Source organism: Cyprinus carpio, chromosome A10 (genome assembly GCF_018340385.1).
Source record: "Cyprinus carpio isolate SPL01 chromosome A10, ASM1834038v1, whole genome shotgun sequence".
In the NCBI taxonomy this organism is placed as follows: domain Eukaryota; kingdom Metazoa; phylum Chordata; class Actinopteri; order Cypriniformes; family Cyprinidae; genus Cyprinus; species Cyprinus carpio.
In genome coordinates, this window is record NC_056581.1 from 9,421,036 (window position 1) to 9,433,240 (window position 12,205).

Here is a 12,205-nt window from a genome sequence, read left to right on the forward strand (position 1 = left end):
TGAGGGCGGCTGTGTGGCCAGGATTCTCATTATTGGGAGGGACAGATTTAGAGCATTTACACAGATGAGTAAGTATGATTAGTATGATTAGTAAGTTCTGATTAGTGAACAGACCATTCTTTTGAATTTGATCTTTTCGTTTGAATTTTGAATCAGTTCACAAAACTGGTCTGAAACTGGTTTGTGAAATGTACTGTTCTGATTTCTGAATCACTGACTAGTGAATAATGAAAGTAGACCCAGTTTGTTCCTTATATAAAGCTTTTATATGGCTCCCGAAGACTTTAACTGTACTTTAATGGTGCTTTTGAATTCTTTTTAAAGCTCGAACTCTCGGGTCCCCATTTATTGAAACTTAATGAAAAAGATTTGTATATGATAATGGGCATTACAATGTACACAAGTTTTAAAAGATTTTAAAGGAACATGCATCATTGCAAGACACCTGATTCTCCTGAAATGCATCTTATAACTGCTTCTGTACTTCAGCGACCATGAGAGCCGAACATGTCTGTGCAAGGAGAAGGGCGTGGAGAATTAGATAATGTCCCGTAATGCTTTCATCACCAACTAAACTTCCCTTCAGAACAAAGCCGACACACCTTCATTCCTCGGGGTGCTGGTGACATTCACAAACAGGCTCTAAGGAATCACAATGATGTTTGTATCTGCCACACAGTAAGTGAATAGAATTTAAGTTCAGTGATGATTTACCCAAAAGCACATGTTCTTCCCTAAGCACAAGTAATTTCTGCTAATCCACTGGCTGAATATCACTCACTGCTGACTGGCCGACTGTCACACTACGGTGATTTGATTAAAGAAGCCATAAACGTGTTTAGACAAACCCACAGAATAAAGAGTCAAGGTGTGAGATGCTCCACCTGTATGCTGTTCTCCAGTGTCTTGCACATTGTCAGTCAAATCACGTCTATTATTCTCTGTCCCTCTCCCACACACTCACATTCTCAGGCTACATTTACACGACAACGATGTATTAAAAAAACGGAAAAGTTTTTCCCTTGCGTTTTTAAGAATTTTCACGTAAACACTACAACGTTTTCAAAACGATTTGCATTTACACAAATCCAAAATAAAATTCCAAAAAGTTTTAGGTACACCAGGCCAGTAGTTGGCACTGTCACCTTGTTACTAAAGCATTTAGTTGGGAGAACACACATTCTTGAGTTGCACCAGTGCTGATGGTGTGGCTGTTTGATATGAATTTCCCCAGTCTCACTAGCTGTTGCCTGTCTGTCAGAAAGCTGGTGATCCACTGACAGATAGAGCTAGGAAAAGAAAGCTGGGTTAATTTGGTCTGGAGGAGTGTTGGGATGATTGTATTGAAAGCCGAAATTAAGTCCACAAACAGGATCCTCACAAAGGTCCCTGGTTTGTCTAGATGTTGTTGTATATAACGCAGTCCCAGGTTCACCGCATCATCCACTAACCTGTTTGCTCAATAAGCAAACTGTAGGGGGTCTAGTTAGCATCCAGTGATGTCATTCAGAAAAGCCAACACCAGTCTTTCAAACATCTTCATTACCACAGATGTTAGGGCAACAGCTCTGTAATCATTTAGTCCTGTGATTTTGGGTTTCTTTGGAATGGGGATGATGGTGGAGCTTTTGAAGCAGGCAGGGACTTCGCACAGCTCCAGTGATCAGTTAAAGGAGTCATATGATGCTGCTAAAAATAACATAATTTTGTGTATTTGGTGTAATGAAATATGTTCATGTGGTTTAAGGTTAAAAAAAAACATTATTTTCCACATACTATACATTATTGTTTCTTCTCTATGCCCCGCCTTCTGAAACGCGTCGATTTTTACAAAGCTCATCGGTCTGAAAAGCGGGGTGTGCTATGATTGGCCAGCTATCCAGTGCATTGTGATTGGCCGAATACCTCAAGCGTGTGACAGAAATGTTACGCCCCCTCACCACACTGTGATGCTGTGTCCCGGCTGGAGCGACGTGACAAAAACATTAAAACCCATTATAAACGAGGCATTTGTTGCATCCAGTGGGGACATAATTACTGATTATAATGACTTATACTGCCTTTTTACACGTTGTGTTGCATCGTGCCACGTAAACATAAAACCATGTCTGCATTTGTGATCGGAGAAATGACAAACAACAAGCGCTACTCTACACTGCTCAAACCTTGCGTTTGAATCATCACTTCTTTAAATACAATACTACAGCGAGAATGAAAGTTACACCTTTCTTTGCCTGAACATTTGGGCACCGTTATGCAAATCTTCCCACATCGTGACGTAGACATGTGGAGGCGTATTAGAATGAGCCATTTTAGGTAGGCGTGGTTGACTCTTAACTTTTATAAAGAATATCTCTTTGGATTTGAGACTTTAATCCTTACAACTTTATGGACCTTCTTAATGCACCAAGAGCTTGTAACACTCCAGAAAGAAAGGAAAAATTGAAATCGCATCATATGACCCCTTTAAAGGGACAGTTCAACCAAATATGAAAATTCTGTCATTAATTACTCACTCTCATGTCGTTCCAAACCTGTAAGACACAAATTAAGATATTTTTGATGCATTCTGACAGCTCTCTGAACCTCCCAGAGAGCAAGGGTATTACCACAATCAACGTCCAGAAACGTACCAAGGAGATCGGTAAAATAATCAATGTGACATCAGGGGTTCAACCGTAATATTACGAAGCTACGAGAATACTTTTTGTGTGCAAAAAAAAAGAAAAAAGAAAAAGACTTTGTTCAACATTTTGTCTCCTCCGCGTCACCCTGGCACCAAATACACTGTTTGCGTTCAGTGGACACTCTCCAAAATGGCACTAGGGTGATGCGGAGAAGACGAATTGTTGAATCCTTCCTTTCCTTCTCTTCTGTATCCTAAAGACCTGCCGCACATCATCTTCACTGATCTGAAGTACATGAGGGGGGAGATGGGGGTTACTGAAGGTGTAAATGTTTGTGTACGTAGGTATGGGGTGAGAGACCAGGAGTTTCAAATCTACAGTAAAACTCATTCAGGTCTTCAGCAAGTTGTTGATTCGCCTCAGTCCTGGGGGTGGTGTCCTGTAGTTTGTAATGTCATTCAGGCCTTTCCACACTGAAGCAGGGTTGTTGGCTGAAAACTAGTTTTCCAGCTTTTTAGAGTAGCTTCTCTTAGTCACTCTGATCTCCTTTGCCAGTGTGTTCCTGGCCTGATTGTACAAGATTCTGTCCCCACTCCTGTAGGCATCCTCTTTGGCCTAGCGAAGCTGTCTGAGTTTTGCTGTGAACTATGGTTCAATAAGTGGCATCACAATGTTTTTAAAGTGTTTCTTCTTCTTATTATATCTTATTAATGATCATATTCATTTTTTATATTATATTAGTATTAACAGTATTAATATTCCATTTCATCTTCTTGAATTTTTAACTTTTAACTTCAGTCATTTAAATTTGGTCACCAGATGTGGTCTCAGACATTTGGACGCACTGTATATGCTGCTGCAAGGCATGTAAAAACATCTGTATGTAAGATTTATGTGTCCATATCTAGACCTTATTCTATATCTAGTTACTCTTTCATCTAGCCTAGGCCTATCTTTTCTGTAAGCCACACACCTGCTGACATTATTGGCTCTCTTATCTCTAACTGACTCTGCAGTGTGAAAGTGAGGTCACACTTAAATAACAGACATATATACTTTATCAAGCACCTTAGTATGAGACAGTTCCTTCATAATCTAAACACATACACAAATATGTGCTGAAACAGCACACAAAGGCTGCCAGTGAGCATTATTATCAAAGACTACACAGTTTCTGGCCCGCAGACCCTCCAAACCTGTCAGTGTCCTTTTCACAATTACACAGACCACACACAAGGATAGATCACACCATCATTTGTGCGATAAACTCTATCCCATTGCTCTACCCGCAGCAAGGTTGGCACGGCCATCCTGCAGCTATACAGAGGCCACCTGGATAAACAAAAAAATAAATCACCTCAAGAACACCTGTGACCAACACAGAGCGGCTACAAGAGTCCGAATCACAGCATGAATTCTAAAAACAGAAACTTATTAAAAGAGTTTATCATCACGAGAACATGAAACATGACAAGAAGATGTGTCATTTGGCATTTCCCCCTTTATTTATGGTATGACACTGTTATATTACATAATATAGGTCTGTAACTATTTCATTTTCAGTGGCCATTGAAAAGGGAACCTGAAAAAAAATTTTGGTTCCTTTTTTAACAGTAAGGATGAGAAAATGCAAATATATGTTCTCTGATAAAAGACAGATTGTGACGTCCCATGATGTGACTTATCAACAGAAAAAAAATGATCTGTTCAAACAAAGTCTAGCAGTCGTGTGTAATGGGGCCCTCAGAACATTAAGGGCAAATAATCCATGAAATAAGAACACACAGAAAGAAGAATAAAAACTAGTTATCTTATCTATAATGATTTTTGTAGAAACAAACCCACTGTGACGTATATACATTGACATTTTGTTATGTTTAAAATCCAAACAGGAACATTTAATCACAGGAAAAACATAATTATTTAACTTAATAAAATAATTACTTCTTTCAGAAAACATTAGTGGTTATTAAGCACAATTCATATTTGCCTTCAATTTCAAGCATTAAAGCATAAGTGTTTTGGTCAAAATATTTCAAGACCATGAGCAGCAAAGCATAGAAATTCAGGTTTAATTCTGTCAAAATCTGGAAACAGAAAAGATATAAACATGAAAACATGTATAGGAATAATGTAAATTCCCTTACATTACCGCATATAAGATGCGGCTTTAAAGGCAGAGTGATTTCTCATGAATTACACAAGCTCCAGTTAAGCCCAGTAAAGCTGATGGGCATCTTCTAACCAGACATGCTAACGCAAGAACACTGCTACATTATTACATCTGACAGTAAGCTGAAAATGTGGGCCAAGTCTATTGAGGGCAGGAAACCACTGGTTTCATGGGTCTTCCTTCTCTGGGAGATGTATTATGAATGGGATGAGTGTGACAACCAACAAAGGGATGGAGGGAATGTGTGTTTAGATGTGTAAGAAGAAAAACAAAGAGTGTGGAGGATGAAAAATGAAATTCAGGGAGAGGAGTGACAGAGAGGTGGATAATGGAGAAGAAGGGCAGGGAGGGCAGGTGGAGAGAAAAAGACAACAACAAAAAAAGGAGCGAGAGGTGTGGAGGTTACCCTGGCCACACTCATTAGGCTGGACGCCCAGACAGAGTGTCCAAGTGCTGAGACTCTCTCCAATTTACATCAAAGCCCCTGGGACACAAGTCCAGGCACCAAATCGAGTCAAACGTTCAAGTGATGCAGAAAAAGAGAGGTCTGCCCAACTGGGGTTGAGAAAAAATGAATTTAGAAAACACACACACGCCAAGATGGGCTTGTGGGACTTGACCAAACAACATCACGGAGCAATTTCTGTTCTAAAATTGAAATATGCAAATCTAATCAAGACGAACATGAGGGGAAGGAACAGGGTCGGGTAGACTTTGACTGAGGTCTTCAGTGTGACGTCTGTTAATCTGTGGGAAGTGTGTGTACGCTCACTGTCTGCTTGATGTAAGAGTCTTGTAATTTGCACGCTGACATCTTACTGCCTGACGGAGGGATTATGGAATCTTCTATAGAATATTCTGTAATTAGAGGGTTCTGTACACTAGAAAATAAATATGTAGAATATGTTAATATGTTAAGTTTATGGACATTTCCTTCAACCCTAAAACACAACACAATGCAATGTGTAATTCAAAACAAATCAATACAGAAAATTCATTCTTATTGATTAGCATGCTCAGGTGTGTTTGACTAGGATTGGAACTAAACTCTGCACCGCTTTGGCCCTCCAGGGCAAGATTTGAATAACCCTGATGTATAGGAACAAATATGTTACTGTTAAATAATAGTTACACACAATCAGTAGTAATAGTTACAATAGTAGTCAAAAGTGGCAAAGGCATTTATAATGTTACAAAACACCAAAAAAAAAAAAAAAAAAAAAAAAATTCTGAAGGATCATGTGACCCTAAAGACTGGAGTAATGGATGTTTAAATAAAGTTTTTCAACACAGGAATAAATTATATTTTAAAATATATTCAAATAGAAAACAGCTATTTTAAATTATAACAATAGTTAACATTATTATGTGTTTACTGCATTTTCAATCAAATAAATGCAGCCTTGACTAGCATAACAGACTTCTTTCAAAAATATTTAAAGGAGTCATCAGATGCAAAATTCACTTTTACATGGTGTTTGCATGTAACCACCCTACAATGATAAAAATCCATTCAGTACTCTTTTTTTAATCCCCCAAAAACCTAAAGTCTCAATAATTAAGAAGTTTTGATTTTCTGAGCAATATGATGTCATATTGATCAAGCCCCGCCCACAGCTTCTGCAGAAGAAGTAAGTCTCACACGACTCCATTTTTTTAAAATGATTATTTGCAAATCGCCTTTCCTCTTCCAGAAGAGGGGTGGGGTGAGCAGAGCTCATTAGCATTTAAAGAGACATGCACTGAGGAATTTTAACTGAAGTATGTTGCAGACATTTCATGAAGACCCTAAAGAATCATAACAACCTATGGAAAATGGGCATCTGATGTCCCCTTTAAAAAATCTTTGACCCCAAACTTTTGAACAGTAAAGTATAAAATAATCTGTGCTCTTATATCCCATTCCCACATACACATTCCTAAATGAAGACATAAATGTGTGAATGCAAATTCAGTCTGTAATCCATGAAGGCTTAATCAACGCTGTTGAAAATCTTAAGGATAGCATTCACAACCAACACTGCTTCAAATATTTAGATTTTTAGTCAGTCACAGAATATTTTTCAATATTTGTAACTGGAATATCTGTAACTGAAAGCATGGGTGAAATATAATAGAAGCAATAAATATTAAGAATGTAAGAATTTATAGTAAAGTAGTACAATACAAACACTTCTTCACTCCTAAATCATTCTGAGAGGTTATAAAACAAAAAAACCTAATCTGAGAGTAGACCGGATCTTCCACTGACAACAGTTCAGTGTGACTGGGATGTCAGACAGAGGTTACTCTGTATTAGAATGAAGAGTAACAGCTGAATCAGGTGGTAAATTAAAAGTTACATAATAAAGGCCCGTTCACACCAAGGACGATAACTATAAAGATAACGATAAAGATATAGTTCTAAAAATCGTTTTAAGTATTAAAGAACAGCAGAGTCCACACCACAACTATAACGATAAAGACAAACGATATCGTTGGAATCACTTTCAAAACGATTTTTTTCCAGCTGATGAACGATAAAAAATTGACAGCCAATCAGAATCCATCCTGCTGTAACGCGCTCGAGAATTTAAAGTGGCAGACGAGGGTGCGCTTAGAATAAACAGAAGATATTGTTATCTTTATAGTTATCGTTCTTGGTGTGAACGGGCCTTTAGTCAGTAAATCTGGATCTGTTGGTGTTATGAATGTGATATGGACAGTGTATCAAAATGCCACAATGCCAAATGTCTTCTTACCTGTCTAAATTATAGCTTTCCATTGACTTATTAACTTCTACTATACTTAAATTAAACAAAAAGTTTATCATAATAATTAAATAACTAAAATAATATTAAATGATGTATAATAATTAAATAATTATTATCATTATTAGTATAATAATTATTGCTACTATATTAATAAAAACAACTACTGTAAGCCTATCCCAAACCATAGCACTGATTTTTAATGTCTTAAGAAATTATAAAGACATTTCTTTACAATATGAACCATTTTTCTTTTGATTATTTTTTCTGAGATTTAACTAACTTCTTTGTAATTTTTTTAAGCAAGTTTGTCCTCAAAATTATAGCTTACACCCACAACCTTTATCTATTGTTGGTTTTGCAGATTTATCTGACTTGCCTTTGAAATCAGGCTGGTGGATAAACAGAGGACTTGTAACTTAAGTAGAATCTATCCTGCAAAGATTGTACATTTATCCAAGCATCTTTCTCATCGGCTTTCATCATTGTTACTGGAACACAGCACAATAGCTCTGCTCTAGTTTCATGCCCGTACAACACAAAACACAAATTCAAGTGCTCAGAGATATAGAGCATGTAAATCAAAAGCGATGCGGCAGTGCTAGTGCAGTCCGCCCCTGGCTTCTCTCACTTCCTTTTTCTCTGCTGTCCTCACTCTCTCCCTCTTTCATTCCATACTGTGAATCTCTTATTTCCAGGTCAGGGAGAAAGGATGTGATCTGTCTCTAATTCTTTTCATATAGTTTTGCTTGTCTATAGTTAACTAGATATGAAATGTGTGTTAAATTCTCACTTGCACACGCACACACACACACACACACACACACACACACAAACACACTTACTTTTCAGGTTTCTTTATCATTAAACTAAATTCCAAAATTTGAATTGAATTTGAATTGAGGAAACAAACAAGATGTTCATTTGAATTTAAGGAAACGGAATTACCTATAAAAATCATACACACAACATTTGCATTATATTAAAAAAGACATCATTAATAATATTCATAATATCATATATTAATAATATTGATAATGATATTAATACAAATTATTTACATTTTTAAAATAATTAAAGTTTAAAATATCATCTAGAAATCTGTATATCATTTACATACATTTCATTATATTCACAATTATAATACAGACAATTTAACTGAATAAACAGGGATGCGCATAAGTGCTCATTTGCGTACCAAGATGGCTAACAGTCGTTAATGCACAATAACCATTTTAGATAAATAAAATGTAATACTGTGTAAGATTTCCATTCAAAAAAAAAAAATAATCATGGTGGAAACTTTCCTTGAAGACCTATACTAAAATATTTCTGTTTTTATTTATTTTTTTGGTTATTTTAAATGTTTTTTTTTTTTTTTTTTTTTTTATTGTATGTTATTTTAACTGATCTTTTACTTTGTCTTATTTCATTTTATATTTGATTTTGTTATTTTATTTTATCTCATAATTTCATTTAATTTTTTTTCATAAAACATTTTAGAACAATTAAATACTTATTATAATCATTAGTAATTATTTTATTAATTAATTAAGTAGGAATTAATTATTACTACTAAACTAATAAAAACATCTAACTGTAAGCCTATCCCAAACTGTTAATAAACGAACAGTTCATAAAAGAGAATAAATAAAATAAGCACAAAACAAATATGCATAATTAGTCCAAATTAATGGTGCAATTATTTTATTTATTTATTTATTTGTCTAATCGGTTAATTTAAAGAAGTCAAAATTTTTCGCAACACTTTTACACAATAAATATGATTCAATTTGTTAAATACTGTATGTCAGAGCTGATTTCTGAACATTGTCTATAATAACAAACACAGATAAACACTCTCACAGGCACACAAACCCACATAATACAAGGCAGCTGAAATCCCATCAAAAGTACTTAGAGTTGAAGAGATGCTTAAGCATCATTTTGATGAGGACAGCAGAAAAGGGGCATGAGGAGGGAGAGAGGGAGAGAAATGGGGGATTAAAACATCAGAAGGTAAAAATTCCTCCCAGACTGATGTCCTGTTGCAAAGGAAAGAAAAAAAGAAAAGAATAATCCCTCCCTTAAATGGACAGCCTGCACTTTTACCACCCACAGAGAGCTACTCGCACACACACACACACACACACACACACACACACACACACACACACACACACACACACACACACACACACACACACACACACACACACACACACACACACACACACACACACACACACACACACAGTAGCTGAGTAAGCAAATGTATGAACTCTTCCTAGTTTTCTTGTCCTAAAGATACCCAAAGGTGTTGATCTAGGCTCAGACTTAAATAAAGAAAGCCAGAATGACAGTTTTTATAGACCAACCACAGCATTATTCTGAGACCTGAGTTTACCAACATGTTTATTTTAAGATCATGGTGGAAACTTTCCTTTGAAGACCTATACTAAAATATTTCTGTTTTTATTAATTTTTTTGGTTATTTTAAATGTTTTTTTTTTTTTTTTTTTTGTTGTTATTGTATGTTATTTTAACTGATCTTTTGCTTTGTCTTATTTCATTTTATATTTGATTTTGTTATTCTATTTTATCTCATAATTTCATTAAAAAAAATTTCATAAAACATTTTAGAACAATTAAATACTTATTATAATCATTAGTAATTATTTTATTAATTAATTAAGTAGTAATTAATTATTACTACTAAACTAATAAAAACATCTAACTGTAAGCCTATCCCAAACATCAAACTTAACTTTTAATGTTTTAAGAAATTAATAAAGATATTTCAAACCTCTTTACAGTGTTTTGTTATTTTTTTAATCTTATTTCCTTTTGTTTTGTTTTATTTTATATTTCATTTTATATTTAATTTAATTTCATAATTTATTTTATCTCATTACATATTTAAATTTTATATTTAATAGAATTTTTTATGCTATTTTATATTTTATATGTTGTTTCATTTGTTATCCTTGTGGGGACAAATCCTGACCACCACACACAGAGAGCTATAAAAGAAGTAACTCCCCTACTTTAACAGCAGACTTGGCTGAAAGGTCAGCAGAGGACACTTCAAAAGACATGAATATCTTTGAATAACTAGTGATACAGTTGGCACAAATCCTGTGAAATAACCTCTGCCCCTAGAGATCTGACCCGAGTATACTGGAGAATAATTCATAATCGGTCATAAGATCTCATGCACAAAAAAAAAAAAAAAAAAAAAAAAAAATTCCACAGACAGACAGTCTGCAAGGGCAAATGACGACAAATCCAAAAAAGAAGTCTACCAGCTGTATTATGCAGTTGAACAGAGCTGCGTTTGCATGCTTCATTAGGATGCTGAATTATGAAAGATGGAGACCTCCACACACACGGCTTTGACCAATGCACTCTAGAAAATCCCACCCACTCTCCCGTTTGCCTCCAGGTGTTCATTTCTTTCTCAGTACGCCCCCCATTCCAATTAATGACTCTAATTGCATCCCCTGTCTCACGAGCTCAGAGAAAGGACTGTTTTTACCAGCTCTGAAATAACCTTAACCTAGAAGCAGAGGTCAGGAATGAAAACTGCCTCTGGTATGACGCACCACAACACCAACCTGATAATAAAAAACATGCAACCCTAAAGCAACCTCACTTAGTAAGAGGATGACATGTCAGTGATTGCATACACAGGTTAAACAATATGGACACAGAAATCATTGGGGTATCTCACAAAGGATATTGAGAACATGCACAGGTCATAAAGTCAAAAGAATTATTACTATTATTATTATTTATTTTAATGAGAGACAATTTTAGTCTATATTTAGATTTTTGTGTGTGTGTGTGTGTTGTATATAATAAAAATAAATAAAAATTAAAAGAAGCATTTAAATGCAATACAACACAAAATAAATTACATAAAATATATTTATGCTGATTTTATTAAATGTTTTAATATTATATATCAGCATCAACATTTTACTTAACATCTGAATGTGTTGTACTGCATTTAATTCATTCCCATTGTAATATTTGGCCTATATAGTATTAAATTATAAAAATAAAATATGTATTTACTTTTTAAAATATATTTTTACACATATACATATTTTTATTTTTTTTAAATACATTTTATTTATATTTTAATTTAATTGATTTATTCAGCATTAATTAAATTCCATGCCATTTATTTTACCTAAGATTACATGATTTCTGTATAAATTCATGAATAGTTTGCTGTTTCATGTAAAAATGTTTCAAAGACACCCCCTCACACACAAACAACAAAGGAGCAGAACAAAACACATTCATTGAGTTACAGCCTTCTGCATTGGATATCAAATGAAAGTAAAAAAACAAAATTAACCAGGTCAAATAAATGTTTTTTCACTTTATCTTCGTCGACTTTCACTGATGTTTAAAATTGCAAAATACATAAAGAATAAAAAGGAAGGAGCACAACTCACCGCGACACATATGCAGATGTAAACATGCTTCTTTCTTCCTCAGTCTGATCCCCCTGCAGCCACACCTGTAACACTCATTTGCATGTGCGTTAGGGTTTGAATTAGACATTTAAATAACGGCTATTTAAAGGAGCGAATCCTCAACCCCACAGGACACTAATACATAATGTGAAAGTGATTTGTGTA

General features: G+C 34.9%; 1 protein-coding gene across 1 annotated transcript in view; it reads right to left on the reverse strand.

Moving 5' to 3' along the window:
• Positions 1-12,205, reverse strand: part of LOC109097672 (rho guanine nucleotide exchange factor TIAM1-like) — a 62,139-nt gene extending 49,934 nt beyond the window's left edge. Inside the window, exon 1 of the mRNA XM_042765083.1 lies at positions 12,020-12,205. The gene's annotated coding sequence lies outside the window, so the exon portion shown is untranslated. The remainder of the gene's footprint in view (positions 1-12,019) is intronic.